The 16,894-nt window shown below is 43.2% G+C and overlaps 1 protein-coding gene across 1 annotated transcript in view; it reads right to left on the bottom strand.

Moving 5' to 3' along the window:
• CAMKMT (calmodulin-lysine N-methyltransferase) overlaps positions 1 to 16,894 on the bottom strand; it is a 654,168-nt gene that overhangs the window by 375,115 nt on the left and 262,159 nt on the right. The window lies entirely within an intron of this gene.

The raw sequence follows: 16,894 nt of genomic DNA, 5'->3' as shown, positions 1-16,894 counted from the left end.
CAAAGACAAAGACCTCTGGGATCCAGTGATGTCACGTCAACTTCCAGTTGACCTGACATCACGGAGGCCAGCCTCAAGAGGGCTTTACACGCTATGATATTTCTAGCAATTGCTAGCGATATCGTACGCAAAAGCTCCTGCCCCCGTCGTGCATGCGATATCGTGTGATCGCTGCCGCAGCGAACATTATCGCTATAGCAACGTCACATGCACTTACCTGGTTGGCAGCGTCGCTGTGACTGACGAACAATCCCTCCTTCAAGGGGGAAGTGCATTCGGCATCACGGCGACGTCACCAAGCAGCCGGACAATCAAAGCGGAGGGGCGGAGATGAGCGGGACGAACATCCTGCCCACCTCCTTCCTACCTCATTTCGGGCGGGAGGCAGGTAAGGTGAGGTTCCTCACTCTTGCAATGTCACAGCGATGTGTGGTGCCGCAGGAACGAGGAACAACATCTATAAACAACCATTAACAATTTTTGGCTTTAGGACGACCTCTCCATGGTGAATGATTTTCACCACTTTGGAGGACGTTTAAGGTCGCTGGTAAGTGTTACACGCTGCAATACCGTTAATGATGCTGGATGTGCGTCACTAACGACATGACCCCAACGATAAAACATTAACGATATCGTAGCGTGTAAAGCCCCCTTCAGTCTCCCTGAGTGACTGGGCTGTGAGCAATGTTTCACCACTCGTCACAGCCCAGCATCGCTCCTGCTTGCGGCGCTCTGCAGTGAAGGCAAGTGCACGCGACATGCTGCACTGTAATGAGCGGTGAAACGCGGCCCAACGCCCAGTCACTCAAAAAGACTGGGGCCGGCCGCAGTTATGTCTGTCAACTGGAAGTTGACATGACATCCCAGGATCCCAGAGGTCTTGGCGCTCTGGGGGTCACTTCATGGGGATGAGAGGACTGCGATAGCGCCGCTCAGAGGCAGAATTGGCTGAACAAGGAATTTAGAAAAAGCCTTCCCTATCAGTTTTACAGGGATGTGGCCATTATTGCAGCGTAGTGAACCACGTCTTTCCTTGAAGTGTCTGCCTCTTGAAAAGCTCATCAGGATTGCCTCTGTGGAAAAAACGCTGTGTGCACATAACCTTAGCCCTAAAAACTTGGGTTCTTAAAGAAAACCTGATTAAAAGTTATTTCCGATATCCATTGCTGGAGCCCCAGCCGGTCAAGGACATTGATGAAGAACCATATTGTCTGAAGGCACAGTGTTATTCCATACTAGTTGAGTTCTTCTGTAATAACGCAGTAAATTCTTGCACAGTATTTGACATACCGTATATACGCATAATCTTTTTATCTGAGAACTGGTTCTCTCCACGTAGATTCCCAACGACGAAACTTCTCTAGTTTTCCGCCTTTGGATGAATTACCCGACTAGCTTTTTATTATATCTCAGACGCATTATCAGATGTTCAGACATCAATCCATAGAGCGAGTCACGGCTTTGAAGACATGAAGATTGTAGATCATTCCGGTTGAGCCGTAAAATACTATTTAGTACATTTTAATTTCGATTAAATGCATCACATCGCGCTTGTCTTTCATTGCCGTAGTTTATCCGCCATGTAGTACATATGGCTGCCTTCCGCTACTTTTTTTTTCTCTACTGTTTATTAACAAGCCTTTGCAATTAACTGGCTTTTAAATCAGAAGTATGATACTATTTTAATTTCCTTTTTGCATTCTAACCTATCATTTGAAATCACATTGAGCTGACTCTTAAGAGGCCACCTGGTGTAATAATGTCACATTGAAATGACTTGTTTTGGTATGCAGAAAACAGTGGTAATGTTCAAGGCAAAAAATATATATATATATTTTGTTCTTCCCTTTTTGACGACAACGTTGGAATTAAAATGAACAAGCATGGATCATAATTGTCACCACTGATTAGGAAAAAAAAGGGCAATCCCAAATGAGAAGGCAGCATATTTAAAGGGTTAGTGCTACATACTCTATGCAGTTCCTTTATATTTTTTTACTAGCCAAATTGCTTCTAAGTGTACACTTGTTTTCCAGTAGACTTCAACATTATTGGAATTTCAAAATCTCTAAACAGGAAGATAGACCTGGTTCTTACAGCATTTGTGGGCACAACTAGTCAAAGGTGCCCAATTATCATGTGGGAGAACAATGAAAAGCAAAATAATAATAATTAAAAAAAATAATAATCAAAAACTTTACCTACTATTGCATTTAAAACTAAAAATATAAATTTGACTTTATGCTGCAATATTCTTCTACTTTTGTAATTCGCAAGATTTTAAAACAAAACCATAATAACATTCAATTGTGCCAAAGTTGTATTCCCATCTGGGGCAGTTATGACATATTCACTGTCTTGAGAACGTGTCCCTGCTGTTTGGTTGGGAGCGGAGAAGTGGCAGCACATTTGCTTGTATGAGAGTTCGCCACCCCTAGAAGAAGGAATAGCGAAACGTGTGTCGGGCACTCCATTTCTGCACCAAATCTGCAGCTCCTGGCAAAAAAAATGCACCAAAACTGCACGCATTTTACTGGTGCTTCGTTGTGTTTTTTGCCAGGAGATGCAGATTTGGTGCACAAATGTCTGCACCCAAATACTCAATGTGCACACAGTGCCAAATTCAGTAATCCGGCATGGAGTTCAATGACTTCACCTGATGTGAGGTCACTGAGAACAATAAGTTCACCAGAGGTAAATTTACCTGAGGTCACACTTGGAGCACCGAGGGAACCAACAGTTGTGACCTCGAGGGAACCAACAGTTGTGGCAACAGGTGAACTCACTGACGTCACCGCTCTCACAGCTGCAGCTCTGTCAGTTTTTCCCAGAGGCCACAGTGAGCGGTCACATTTTCTAATGGGCCCCAGATATTGCAGAGCAATGATGGTCGTGGGACCTCATGTGGATTACATCGGACCTGCAGGGTGTTTGGAAAGTTAATAAATTGAAGGTGTTTTTTAGTTTTGTGTTTTGTTTTTTTTTTTAAATAAAGGATTTTTTTTTGTGTTTTGTGTTTATTTCTTTTTACTTACAGGGTTAGTGATGCGGTGGTCTCAAACTCCCTTCCCATTGCTAACCTCAGACTTGATGACAGTTGTGATTTTTTGACAATTTACGGCTGTCATTAACCCTTTATATTACCAGATTGCCACTGCACCAGGGCAATTGGGATAAGCTGGGTAAAGCGCCAGAATTGGTGCATCTAATAGATGTGAAAATTCCAGGGTGGCTGTGGGCTGTTATTTTAGGCTGGGGGGGCCAATAACCATGGACCTCACCAGCCTAAGCATACTATCCCCTAGCTGTATGCTTTATCTTAACTGTGTATTAAAATTGGGGGGACCGGACGCTGTTTTGTACAATTATTCATTTAAATAGGTTAAAAAAAAGCCTCATGGAGTCCCTCATATTTTGATACACACCCAAGACAACACAGACCTGGGGGCTGCAGCCTGTATCGCTCTACTTTATTTGCATTGGGTATCATAATACAGGGGACCCTACACCACGTTTTCCAAATATTTATGTATTTTTATATTCCACAACCTATCACAGACACTGTCACGTCAGAGAGGGTGATGGGGAAAGCTGTGGATATGCATGGGAGCTAATGAGGGGACCCAGAAGTAGTGGGAGTGCAGCAAGGGAGATTCAGTAAATATAATGCTCCTGCTTTACATCCCTCTAGCCCTAACTAGCACATTTTACAGCACACATGTTCAGGTCCCCATAGACTTATATGGGGTTTAGTGTTCAGGCCGGGATAAAGTCCAGTTCCGAACCAAGCAAAATTTCACCCAGCTATGTGGATGATACAGGAGGCATCTTCCACATCAATCACACATCAATCTTAATAAGAGGATGGTTATAAACATGCAGAGGAAGGAAAGGAGCCGCACCAAAGACGCCCAATACACCGGACCGAAAGATTTACATACAGCACAGTAGATTTTCAAAAGGTATTTGGGGGTGTACAGGGGGTGTCAGGGGATAATATGCACCTTTATGGAATTTAGCATAGGAGCTGCTAAAGGTGGTAGCTTTGGTTTTTACGTGAAAAATATGGTGACAGGTGCCCTTTAAAAAGTATTGTGTAAATAGTAGTCAGATGGGGAAAGTTCCCAACAGATCAAAAAGTAAGAAAACCTGATTGCAAATATAATAAATCAATAAAGTAGCTTACGATAGTTAAAGTAGTTAAGTACTGATGATGGGACCGGAGAGGAACCCCAACGCGCATTTCACATATGCTTTATCATATAAAAGTATTTCTAAAGATCTTTTATCGTATGCTAATGAGCGATGTGACTAGTTCCCTGGGCGTTAGTTCCCCTGAGCTAACATGCTAGTGAATGTGCAGATCAGAGTATGATCACACTCATCTCTGTGCTGCCATCGCCACCTGACGCTGGATTTTGGCCCAGTGCGCAACTGCGCATGACCCCACACTTCTGGTCATGCACACTACTTCAGCTTGAAGCCAGTACATGTACACTCTGCTTCATAGTGCGCATGACCAGAACTCTGGGGTCATGCGCACTGAGACGAAATCCAGCGTCGGGCGGCGATGGCAGCCGGAGAGGTGAGTGAGATCATCCTCTGACGCTGTGCATACATTAGCATGTTAGCACACCCACAGGGTTGTACTAATATGCTAATGGGCTCGACTAGAAAGGGAACTAACGCCCAGGGGACTAGTCCCTGGCCTCATTAGCATACGATAAGCAGCGACACCAATTGGACCGGACCGCCCCCTAGACAAGTATAATAATGGTGTTTTTTTATACAGTATTCTAGAATTCTGTATATAAGGGCTCACTGGTGGTGGCCACAGCTCATAAGTGAAAAACCAGGTGACAGGTTCCCTTGCAATGCATTGTATATTGGTGACAGATATGCTCTAACATAACAATTACACATCCATAAACTAAATCCTACTGTGAATGGATCGATTTCTGGTTCATTGTACTTTTTGCAAACGCCATATGTATGAACAAAGCAGCCATTTAGAAGACCACGAGCTTTGTTTTAATATTCATAACCCGACCATGCCCCCAAAACATATCATTTTCACCTGACTTACATTTAATCTCCAACTAAGTCAATTCAATTGAAGAACAGAAAATCATTTCTTTGCGGGCAGGCGGCAAAATCTTTATTGTTTCAATAATCGTCAGAAATGGACAATTATTTATTTTACATAGATTTAGAAGAAAATGAGCTATCTCTAAGAGTAGACGTTATTTTTTTTTTTTTTTTACATTAGCTCCACAGGATCCTGAATCTTTAGTATAATTGAGGACTCGGTTTGCATGACAACTATTCCCCGGTTGTGATTTAATTTTTAGCTTCATAGGGTACTAATTAAGAATGTGTTGCCTAGCTTTTAATCTGAAAATGATATCTTCTCGGGATAGGCTATCTATGGCAAGAATAATTCTGAAAATAAATGTATCTGGAGTAAAACAGAGTTAAGCGGGGAGAAATATTTATTTCCGATTGTATTTAAATACTAACATACAACCTCCTGGGATTTGCAGTCATTATATCTTGAAGAGTGGTGGCTCATAAATTTCGAGACATAAAAGGAGCTCGCTAATAACGTATCTTAAAGAGGTTGTCCACTACTTTAACATTGATGGTCTACCCTTAGGGGTACTTTGCACACTACGACATCGCAATCCGATTGCTGCGATGCCGAGTGCGATATTCCCCGCCCCCGTCGCAGCTGCGATATCTTGTGATAGCTGCCGTAGCGAATATTATCGCTACGGCAGCTTCACATGCACTTACCTGCCCTGCGACGTCGCTCTGGCCGGCGACCCGCCTCCTTCCAAAGGGGGCGGATCATGCGGCGTCACAGAGACGTCACACGGCAGGCGGCCAATAGAAGCAGGGGGGCGGAGATGAGCGGGACGTAAACATCCCGCCCACCTCCTTCCTTCCGCATAGCCGGCGTGAGCCGCAGGACGCAGGTAGGAGATGTTCCTCGCTTCTGCGGCTTCACACACAGTGATGTGTGCTGCCACAGGAACGAGGAACAACATCGTAACATCGGTCCTTCCGAAATTATGGAAATGACCGACGCTACACCGATCATACGATTTCGACGCTTTTGCGCTCGTTAATCGTATCAAAAACGATTTAAACACTACGATGTCGACAGCGACACCAGATGTGCGTCACTTTCGATTTGACTCCACCGACATCGCACCTGCGATGTTATAGTGTGCAAAGTACCCCTTAGGATAGGTCATCAATGTCTGATAAGCTGGGGTCCGACACTTGGCACATCAGCCGATCAGATGTTCCCAGTGCCGCAGGCGGCAGCAGAGTGCTAGAAATACTCAGTTCCAGAGCTGCCCCGTCAACTCATAGCAGTCGCGGCCGGGTACTGAACATCTGCCCCCTAATAATTGGACTGGGAGGCAGATGTTCGGTATCCAGCCATGGACTCTATTAGAAGACAGAGTAGCTCTGGAACTGAGCACTTCCGGTTGCCTGCTGCTGCCACCGGCGGTGATAACTGATGATTGGTGGAGGTGCGGGGTGTCGGACCTCGGCTGATCAAACATTTATGACCTATCCAAAGCTAGGTCATCAATGTAAAAGTAGTGGACAACCCCTTTTAAGAGGTAGTAAAGTAATAGGGCTTATTACTTCCAAAAACAGCACCACCTCTATCCACAATTTATGTATGGTATTGCAGCCTAGCCCCAATCAATTAAAGGGGTTGTCACTTCTGCAACATTTGTGGCATATCCACAGGGCGTGATATAAAAGTCCAATGGGAGCGCAGCTCTCTTAACTCATTAGTATGAGTCTTCCCATAATTTACAAGAATGCCTTTTTGGGGGGTAAACTTACCCTCAGCCTGTATTTCCCCTAGAATAAGCCCTACCCCAAAAATAAGTCCTAGCGCATTTTTCAGGGCAAAACATAATATTAGACAGCGTCTTATTTTTGAGGAAAGACAGTAATACAAATATACTACAATGTGCAGCAGGGCAGATGCGATCAGACGAAATATCTGATCCCAAGATCCTGGGGTGAGGAAGGATTTTTTTTCCCCTTGAGACAGAACTGTCCTAGTTCTGTCCTAGTGCAGCACCGCACTGAGCAGTTCCGAACGGTGGCAGTGCCAAAAACCACTGATCGGCAGTGGTGCTGGGTGTCACATTCCCACTCATCAGACATTGAAAACCTATTCTGAGGACAGGTCATCGATATTAAAGTCCAGGACAACTCCTTTAACCCTCTGCAACTACAGTTCAAACATGGCTCCAGTGTTCTTTGTCTAACACAGGCTTATATCCACCATGATGACACTGTGAAATAGAAGGAAATCTGCTCATCTGTACCTAGTAAAGCTTCTTGCTAGGCAGCAGATACAAGGAAGGGGAAACCAAACTCAACATCCAAAAATTGATGAAATCTTGACTTTAATTCTTCAGAATAAAAACATATAATGTGAAGAAATAAACTCAAGATTTTATCATGTCTTGCATCTCCTTTGCCTCATGATGACATTGTTTCTGGTTGGTAAAGACCTATATCAGTTTGAAACGTCACTGTTATGACAAAGTAAAGAGAATGGATTGAACACTTGGTGGGATGGGGTCCTATTTTTTACTTTATTGTGTCTGGTTGATCATCACTCTGTGAAGGTCCTGAGCTAACCACTTAAACATCTGTGTACTGAATTCTAATATACTGTATATACTTAAATAGTTAAAATCAGTATTGCAAAGTAATCTACTAAGTTGAGTGGATCGCTTTGTGCAACCTCCATACATAATTCAAGTCAGTGCTCTCTGGCTATGGACAGGTGCTGCTTGAATTTCCCTACTCTTCAGGATCTCAGGCTCAGTTTAGAATTAGCCAGGCTGGCAAGATGTTACCTGTGCGCCATATGTCGCACAGATGACTAATCAAACATCACGTAGGGAACCCGTAAGCTCTGGAAATTCATGACGCTCCTGTTCATGGCCAGAGATCACTGATCTGGACCGGGGTTGCGCGAAGTGATCTGCTCATGTCTACCACTAAATGTAGGCACCTTGTAACACAACAAAACGAGATCCTCAGTATTGGAGATTCTTGGTCCAATTTAAATTGGAAAGGAGGTCATACTGGGCAAGCAAGGGCATCTGCACCTCTTTTAGTCACCCATAAAAATCAGGGACCAACAAAGAACATTCTAAACACAAAAATAAACCCATGACTCAAAGTACCCCCCCTCCCAAAATTACACCTAATTTTCTTGGTGTCATTAGTATTTCCCTTCTAAATACTATCTATGCCAGCCTGGTTCTGTACCCATCTTGCAGATGAATTATACTTCATTAACTTGATCCTTTTATTAATTGTATTCTTTGTGGTCCACATGAGCCGAGCACAGCTGTATCTTATATGGGCCCATTCTGCTCACTGAATTTATGATCAGCAATATTATTGTACTTGAGAGGCTGCCAGCAGCCCTGATATCCCGTCCTCTACCACGGTATTATTAAGCCATTTGTGTTTCTGTTCTTTATTTATACTGATATATTGTACATGAACAGATGGGTGCCAGTTATTTTTTTTTTATTATGTATTTTTATGAAGTAGCAAAGAACACATTTTCTCAGATTTGCACTCATGTACTTAGCATTGGGTCAATCACAGGTGACATACGTGTGGTATCTATGTCTTAAAAGTTAATTACATAGGTTTGTATCACAACAAAGACTACACTTAATATCGAAGATTAATGTCTTAATCAAAGACGCAAGGTCTCAAAAAGTTTCATAGACCCCTTGGAAGATGGTAGTTTGAGGTCCTCAAACCGGGATCTGCGAATATAATACGGACGCAAGATGCTGCCGCATTATTCTGTCTGAATGAGAACTTGATCTGAAAAACAGAAAGTAATTTGCAGTCTTATACATGATGTGAACTTGTGCGACGAAAAAAAACGTGGAATAAGGAGCTGATATATCAGTGATCTCCAACCAGTGAGTTATAGCTGTTGTGAGACATAACTTTTAAATAATTGGAGATCTACAAGTTGGAGACCTCATTGCTAGGTCATAAGGTTGGGTTGCCTAGTTGGATCATCATGTGCAATCATTGCAGAAAAGGTAATGCTGCTTTCAAATGTCTAAGATTGCTGGGAAACCGCTGTTGAGGACTGTAGACGGAGTGGTCAGCCGAGAAAACTTAGAGCAGCAGATGAAAGACTCATCATGCTTACTTCCATTCAAAACCCAAAGATGTCAAGCAGTGCCATCAACTCAGAACTGGCAGTGACCAGTGGGACCCAGATACAAACATCTACTGTTCGGCAGAAGTCTTACCAGAAGTGGTCTTCAAGGAAAAATTTCAGCTAAAAAGCCATACATTTCAACATGAAAACAAGACCAAGTGAGTAAACTAGGCAAGAAAATATAGAAACTGTGGTGTGGAAAATTGTCAGGGATGCTTTAGATGGATGAGTCAAAATGTGAGATATTTGACTGTAAAAGAAGACAGTTTGTTCACCGAAAAGGCTGGAGAGTGACACAATAGTGAGAAACAGTGAAGCATGGTAGACAGTCCTCACATGTTTAAGGCTGTATTTCAGTAAACGGAATTGGGAGAAATACAGGCAAATACTTATCCATCATGTAATACCATCAGGGAGGCATCTGAATTGGCTTCAAATTTATTCTCCAGGAGGACAACAACCTCAAACATACAGCGGATATCAAGAACTTTCTTTAGCCTGAAGATAAACATGGAGTTCTGGAAGTGCCTTCAGAAACTCATTATTGTATCATCCTAAAACATTTTGTCAAACAATCTTCTGTTAAAGCCAAATATTTTATATTTTGACTCATCGGTCAAAATACCTGCTGACATTGTTTTGCACCCCAATTTCTATTTTTTCATCCACAGTTCAATCGTTTGGCCTTGTTTTTATGTCAAAGATATGCTTTTTGGCCACAATTCCTCCATGTAGACCCCTTCCAGCCAGACTTCTCCAAACGGTATATGGGTGTAGGTGGGTTCCACTGGAAACTGCCAGTTCTAAGCTGATGGCTTGAGTGCTGTCGGACATCTTCTGATTTTGAAAGGAAATAAGCATGATGTGTCATTGATTTGCTGTGCTGTTTCCTGGACAGACCACTGCATATATGATCCTTAATGTTGTCCATTTCTTGGTGTCCTCATTGCTGAGAAATAACAGGCAGATACTTATCCATCATCCAATACCATTAGGAAGGCTCCAAATTAATCTGCAGAAGGACAACGACCCCAAACATACAGACAATATCATTAAGAACTTTTTTCAGAGTAAAGAAAAACAAGAAGTCCTGGATGTGATGATCCAGCCCCCACAGAGCCCTGATCTCAACATCATGAAGTCTATGTGGGATGAAGAGGCAGAAAAATTTGAAAAAGCCTACTTACACAGAAGATATGTGGGTAGTTCTCCAAAATGTTTAAAACAACTTCCATGCCTAGCTCCTTCAAAATGTAGCTTGAAGAATGGATGCTTTGATGCTCTTTGCACAGTACAGTACATAAAGAAACTTAGACTGATGTGATCAATTATCCTTTAGAGGTGGTTCACTACTCTAAAATAGTGGCCACATCCATTTAAAACTGATAGGGAAGGCTTTTTCAAAATACCTCGTTCAGCCAATTCCGCCTGTGAGCGGCGCTATTAAGGTTTGTTCATCCCCATGAAGTGACCCCCCGAAGGTTCTGTGACTATTGACATCTGATGATGTCACGTCAACTTCCAGTTGACCTGACATCAAAGAAGTCGACCCCAGCCCTCCTGAGTGATAGTGCTGTGGGCAGCGTTTCACCACCCATCTCATCCCAGCATCACAGCCTAGCATCTCCCTGCTCTCTCCTTCACGGCAGAGAGCTGCAAACAGGAGCGACGCTGGGCGGTGATGCTGGGCTGTGATGGTGGGCTGTGACGCTGGGCTGTGACGAATGGTGAAATGCCACCCACAGCCCAGTCACTCCGGAAGGCTCGGGCCGGCCTCTGTGGTGTCAGGTCAATTGGAGGTTGACGTGACATCACCAGATCCTAGAGGTCACGGAGCCCCGGGGGGGTCACTTCATAGGTGAGTGGCAATAGTGCTACTCACAGGCAGAATTGGCTGAACAAGATATTTAATCTTTAGGAAGAAAAAAACTTCCATATCAGATTTACAGACACGTAGCCACTGTTGCAAAGTAGTGAACAACCTCTTTACATTCATGCACCTTAATAATCATAGTATAGCATTTTATTTTGCATTATTTATTCATAGAATGGCAAACATCTAAAATGCTATAACTAAAAAATTGTTAAATGAAAAAATAAAACTCCTTTAAAATGCAGTCATAAGAAATAATATCTCCTTGAGTTTACTTGAGTTTCAAAATATCTTCAGAGGATGCGGCTGTTATATTTTTTTCCATCATTGGAATATATGAAACAGGGAGTCATGCATTATCATGATTTGTCAATATTTGTGCATATAGCCATCCATCTTTTCATTTATCAATTGTGGTGATAATTTAATATCCATACAACCCGAGGGAACGACTATGCAGCTGCGGGATATTAATCAAGCCTCCTGTGATTTCTTATTGTTGTTCCTAGCTCTGTATAACATGTCTATGAGCATAGAGGAACATCTTTCCATTCAGCAATAAGGCACCCTAGGGGGTGTATCGCTCCTAAGTGAAAAGAATTGTGCAATATTGTAAAATATATAAGACATCTCCACACACTTTCTGCACTGATCTATCATTATTTCTATAACTATAAAGGGTGAATTTGCTACTCGGGAACGGCGGGGGGTATTTAGCCTTACTACTTAGAAAGCAGCTGTCCTTCTTGTAGATTATCGACTATTCCGCAGATCATTGACTGAAACAATACAGCTGTAGGACGCTGAGCATTATGGAAAGAATAGGATGGATCAATGCATTTAGCTGGTGCCAACCCATTCTTCGAGAATTCAATGCAAAAGAAAAAATAATTGATACTTTTGTAGATCTTTGGAAAGAGTCTAGAACTAATAGATTATCTTAAAAGTTAATTAATTATGCGGATTTTGATCTTGCATATAATAAGGAAATCAATGGACTATCGACAGAGCACGTGACAATTGTAGAGAACATCTTAGGAGATGAAGAAACTCTCAAAAGAATGGTTTGTAACACATAACTGAACAAAGACTATGTAAAAACTTGGAAAAAATGGGTCAAGGAGGAGTCAAACCCATCAATAAATAAAAGAAGAACTTGGCACTCCAAAAATTGATGTAAGGAATTTTCAATTTTAATATTTTATTAAGTTTTCATAAGAAAAAGTAATAACAATACAGATGAAATAGTAGTCACCATCGGATACAAAATAACAGACGAATATAAGGGTATAAGACCACAAATGGAGGAATATCCGAGGCACTGAAAGAAGAGATAAAAAAGAGGGAAGAAGGTATAGGTAGGAGAGAACTAGAACAGAATAGTTTAGTTAAATCAAGGTAAAGGGTGGGGGGAGACCTCGAAGACCACATCAAACCCAGCAGTGTCAGAGCGACTAATAAGAGAACAGACATGATGTCATCCCTCCCGCGGGGGACCCAGGCAGGGGACTAACACGTGGTGAGAAACCCAGGTCATGATATAAATGTCTACCAGTGAAACCATTTGGTGCCAGTGGCGCAGCCTCCCCGCAAGACTGGGCCATGACTCACTCCATACGGTAGGTCATAGCTATTTCCTCAAACCACTCCTCCAAGGACGGAGGCTCAGTAGAGTTCCAGTGGCGTGGGATGACCGCCTTGGCGACCTGGAGAAGATACCTCAGAAGCGAACTCTTGTAGGCCTTTTCTGGCATATGAAACATAAATAGCAGGGTCGTCTCTGGTCATCAGTATACTTTGATTCCTGTGACCTCGAGAATTACCTCTAAGACCCCTCTCCAGAAAGTCGCCAAGCCCGGGCAATGTCACCAAATATGCACCATACTACCTCCAGGGACTCCACATTGCCAACATACTTCAGGTATGTCCGGGCACCATTTATGGAACAGCGCTGGGACCCAATACCAACAGTAGATGATTTGTAACAGGTCTCCTGGGACTACGTGACCACCACCAATTTGTGAGTTAGGCGGAAACAGCAATCACATTGCTCCCTAGGAAACTACGCCTGGAGCTCTGCCTCCCAGGCGTTGCAGAAGTGGGGGAGGGTAGTTTGTTCCACCGCGGTCAGCATTTTGTAAACACAGAACAATGTGTGTCGAGTGACAGTGCCGGTCATCCACAAAGGTTCGAAGGGGGAGATGGTGGGTGCTGGAGGTTGGATGAAAGGAATTTATTGTACAGGCAGTTCGGAAAAATTATAATGTTTCAACCACTATATTTGGGTCTTCATCAGAATTAGAAACTCAAAATTGATAAATACAGAAAAAAGAACAGAAATAAAGACTATAGAGATTCAATAACAAAAGCAAGATGTAAGAGGGTCATGGTTGAATGTATACTGGATATAAACGTCAACCCGCCCCTTTAAGGTCTTGGTTTTTTTTATGTGTTTTTGGTGCAGTTATTCGTGCAGTTTGTTGCCCAAATCTGCATGTCTATCCTTATGCCAGCAATGTCAATGAGAATTCTGAAGTGCTGTGAGCACATTGCTTCTTTTTTTCCTTGCACTTATGGGTGCAGAAAAAAATAAACATCATGTAAATTGTGGGTGCACTTTTTTCCTGCATTGACCCTTCTATCCATAAATTTCACTTAAAAAACGCACCAAAATTTTCTACAGTTTAGAAAATGATGGTGGGAAACCCTTAGGCTTGAATGTGTATGGATACCTTAATACTATGGGTTCCAATTTTTGATCCAACATGTAGAATTGCCCTGTGTGTGCGAAAATGAATGTTTTGCTAGTGTAGATTAAAAAAAAAAAAACAACAACACAGAAAATAGCAGCTTACCAATATCAACATACTGCAGGATATAGCAGACCACCATGATATCAACTGGAGAAAGTGAATTGGTTTTAATATTAGTGTAGGAACCTGTTATCATGATGTGACTGTGGGATAGCGAGGGACAGGGGCGCCTATGCTGTCCCTCATGCTAAGGGACCCTAGGCTATCCCTGATCTCAGAGCTACACCTGATGGTAGTGATGCCTGAGTTTTATGCCTGGGTATGCTCTTGACCAGAACTATTCGGATTCCCCCCTCCCACCAGAGAAGGAAGGGGCAGAAGTGAGATGGAACACAGAAAAAGACAGACAAGAGAAAGCCAAAACTCAGACACACTGTATACACACACAGAAATAGACAATGAGAGTCTAAAGGCTACTTTACACACTGCGATATCGGTCCCGATATTGCTAGTGTGGGTACCCGCCCCCATCTGTTGCGCGACACAGGCAAATCGCTGCCCGTGCCGCACAACATCGCCCAGACCTGTCACACATACTTACCTGCCCGGCGACGTCGCTGTGACCGGCGAACCGCCTCCTTTCTAAGGGGGCGGTCCGGTGGCGTCACAGCGACGTCACGGAGCGGCCACCCAATAGCAGCGGAGGGGTGGAGATGAGCGGGACGTAACATCCCGCCCACCTCCTTCCTTCCGCATAGCGGCCGGGAGGCAGGTAAGCAGAGGTTCCTCGTTCCTGCGGCGTCACACATACCGATGTGTGCTGCCGCAGGAGCGACGAACTACATCGTTACTGCTGCAGTAACGATAATCGAGAATGGACTCCCATGTCACCGATGAGCGATTTTGCAACGATGCAAAATCGCTCATCGGTGTCACACGCAGCAACATCGCTAATGCGGCTGGATGTGCGTCACAAATTCTGTGACCCCAACGACTCCGCATTAGCGATGTCGCAGCGTGTAAAGCCCCCTTTAGAAGAAAAGCAAGACCAGAAAGGTAGCAACAAAAGGCAACAAGGGTTCACTCCACAACCGCACACAGCAACAAGTGCCACAATCACCAGACAGTCTGGATCACAACACCTCACCAGACGAGCTAAGATAAAGTATAGCTGGCATAGAAGGAAGGATCTAGCCAGCATATAAAGATGTGAGCATATGTGATTGGCTTCCCCACAACATGTGATCAAAGGAGACTAACAAGCAGACTAGCAGAAATTAACTCTTGGTAGCCTGGCTGTGAATTACCACACTGCAGGTCGACACCTGAGTCAGCCTATGTTGATCACAGACACCAGAAAAGTTATCGTGCGGATTGTTAGAATCAGTAGTCTGAACAGATTCCGAAGCCCCCATGACAGTCGCAAAGTTTGTAAAAAATCTCGATCCTTCATGTGGGTTGGAAGTTTTTGTATTTTGACCAAATAATCAACAATACCTCATGCATATTATTCATCTCTGCTTGATACAGCCAGATCCTGTAGTATTGGTGGGGGAATTGGGGTGTCTGCCCTTGTGGGGTGCACTTACATAGTGCTGAGCTGCCAGCCTGATCTAACAGTAATGGTATCACCAATAGGCTGTAAATAAGCATAGTGCACTACCAACTGGGCAGATCAAAGTATTGCAATGTGCATGCGCGGGCGGTCTTTAACCTTTCCTCGTGCCTGCGTATTACAGTACTTTGATCTTCCCTCAGCAGGCCAGATCAAAGTGCGCATGTGCAGGACTGCAATGTCGACCTGTGTGGATGACGTAGACGCGTCATCCACATTGGGCTGGGTAGAAGGAGGATGGAGATCGCAGCAAAGAAGAGGTGCCAGACCGGAGAGAGGAGGCAGCAGACCGGAGAGCAGCGACTTCCATAAGACAAGACCGCCCCATAGGTGAGTATTATAAAAGTGTTTTTTACGTTATAAAGCGTGGACTGGGCTCTTATATTCAGTATTCTAGAATGCTGTATAGAAGAGCTCAGTGGTGGTCGCGGCAACTTACAAGGGCCAAATCTGTTGACCGGTTTCTTTTAGATAACCATTGCAGGACATCAAGAAACTTCAAACGCAAATGCTGCCCACATACGGCTCCGTTAACACTTCTGGTCCTGCATTCCGTTTCTCTATTCCAATTTGAGGAATGGAAAAACAAACAATAGATCTATAGCAAATGAAAGTAGTGGAAACCCAAATGTTTATTAAGGGGTCTGTCTGAGTTCTGTTATGCGTTCCTTTTTTAGAATGGAAGAAATAGTGAATCATGGAGTTTTGTATGGGATCCGTTTGTTAACATTATTCCATTCCTTAAAAAGGAAGAGACAAATAGAATCTCTGATCAGAAATATAAACAAAGCCTAAACCACAAACAGTGGTAAAACACAACTGACCCCTAAACTGTAGCTCTAATATGGACACAAAGACATTTATGTAACTGATAGGGTCATGCCTGGATGTGGCAGTCGGACCTCCACCGATGAGAAAATGATGGTAAATCCTAGAAATATGCCATGATTGTCTGTTTTCTTTAACAGTCATGGCGATCACATCCTTGCCTAAAGCAAGCTTGTCAGCAGGGCTATCACTTCTGTTTTTATCACACTCACAACAAAATGATAAGCGTTTAACCCATAAAAAAGTGGCTATGTTGGATAAATTAAAAATTAGAAATAGTCATTAAAGCTCTCGACTAATCAGACGATGCTTATGTTTTGTAAAATCTATTAAATAAATAAAGAAAACCTTTGGAATATGTTCAGAAACCTAAACACGCAGACACTGAACCCCATATGCACAGACTAGTTAGACCCAGATGGCAAGGAATGTGTGACTACTGTCCTGGAAAGTCACTCTGGGCTTCCTTGCCAAAACCACATTAATATGACATGGAATGTCATGGTGAACGGGCGCTGGAATGTCTCCAACAATGATACAGTATGGAATGTACCATCAGCCGTTTTATCAATTTA

The sequence above is a fragment of the Anomaloglossus baeobatrachus genome, chromosome 3 (assembly GCF_048569485.1).
Source record: "Anomaloglossus baeobatrachus isolate aAnoBae1 chromosome 3, aAnoBae1.hap1, whole genome shotgun sequence".
In the NCBI taxonomy this organism is placed as follows: domain Eukaryota; kingdom Metazoa; phylum Chordata; class Amphibia; order Anura; family Aromobatidae; genus Anomaloglossus; species Anomaloglossus baeobatrachus.
Note: the sequence above shows the minus strand (reverse complement) of the source record. Positions and strands in the feature narration are given on the sequence as shown.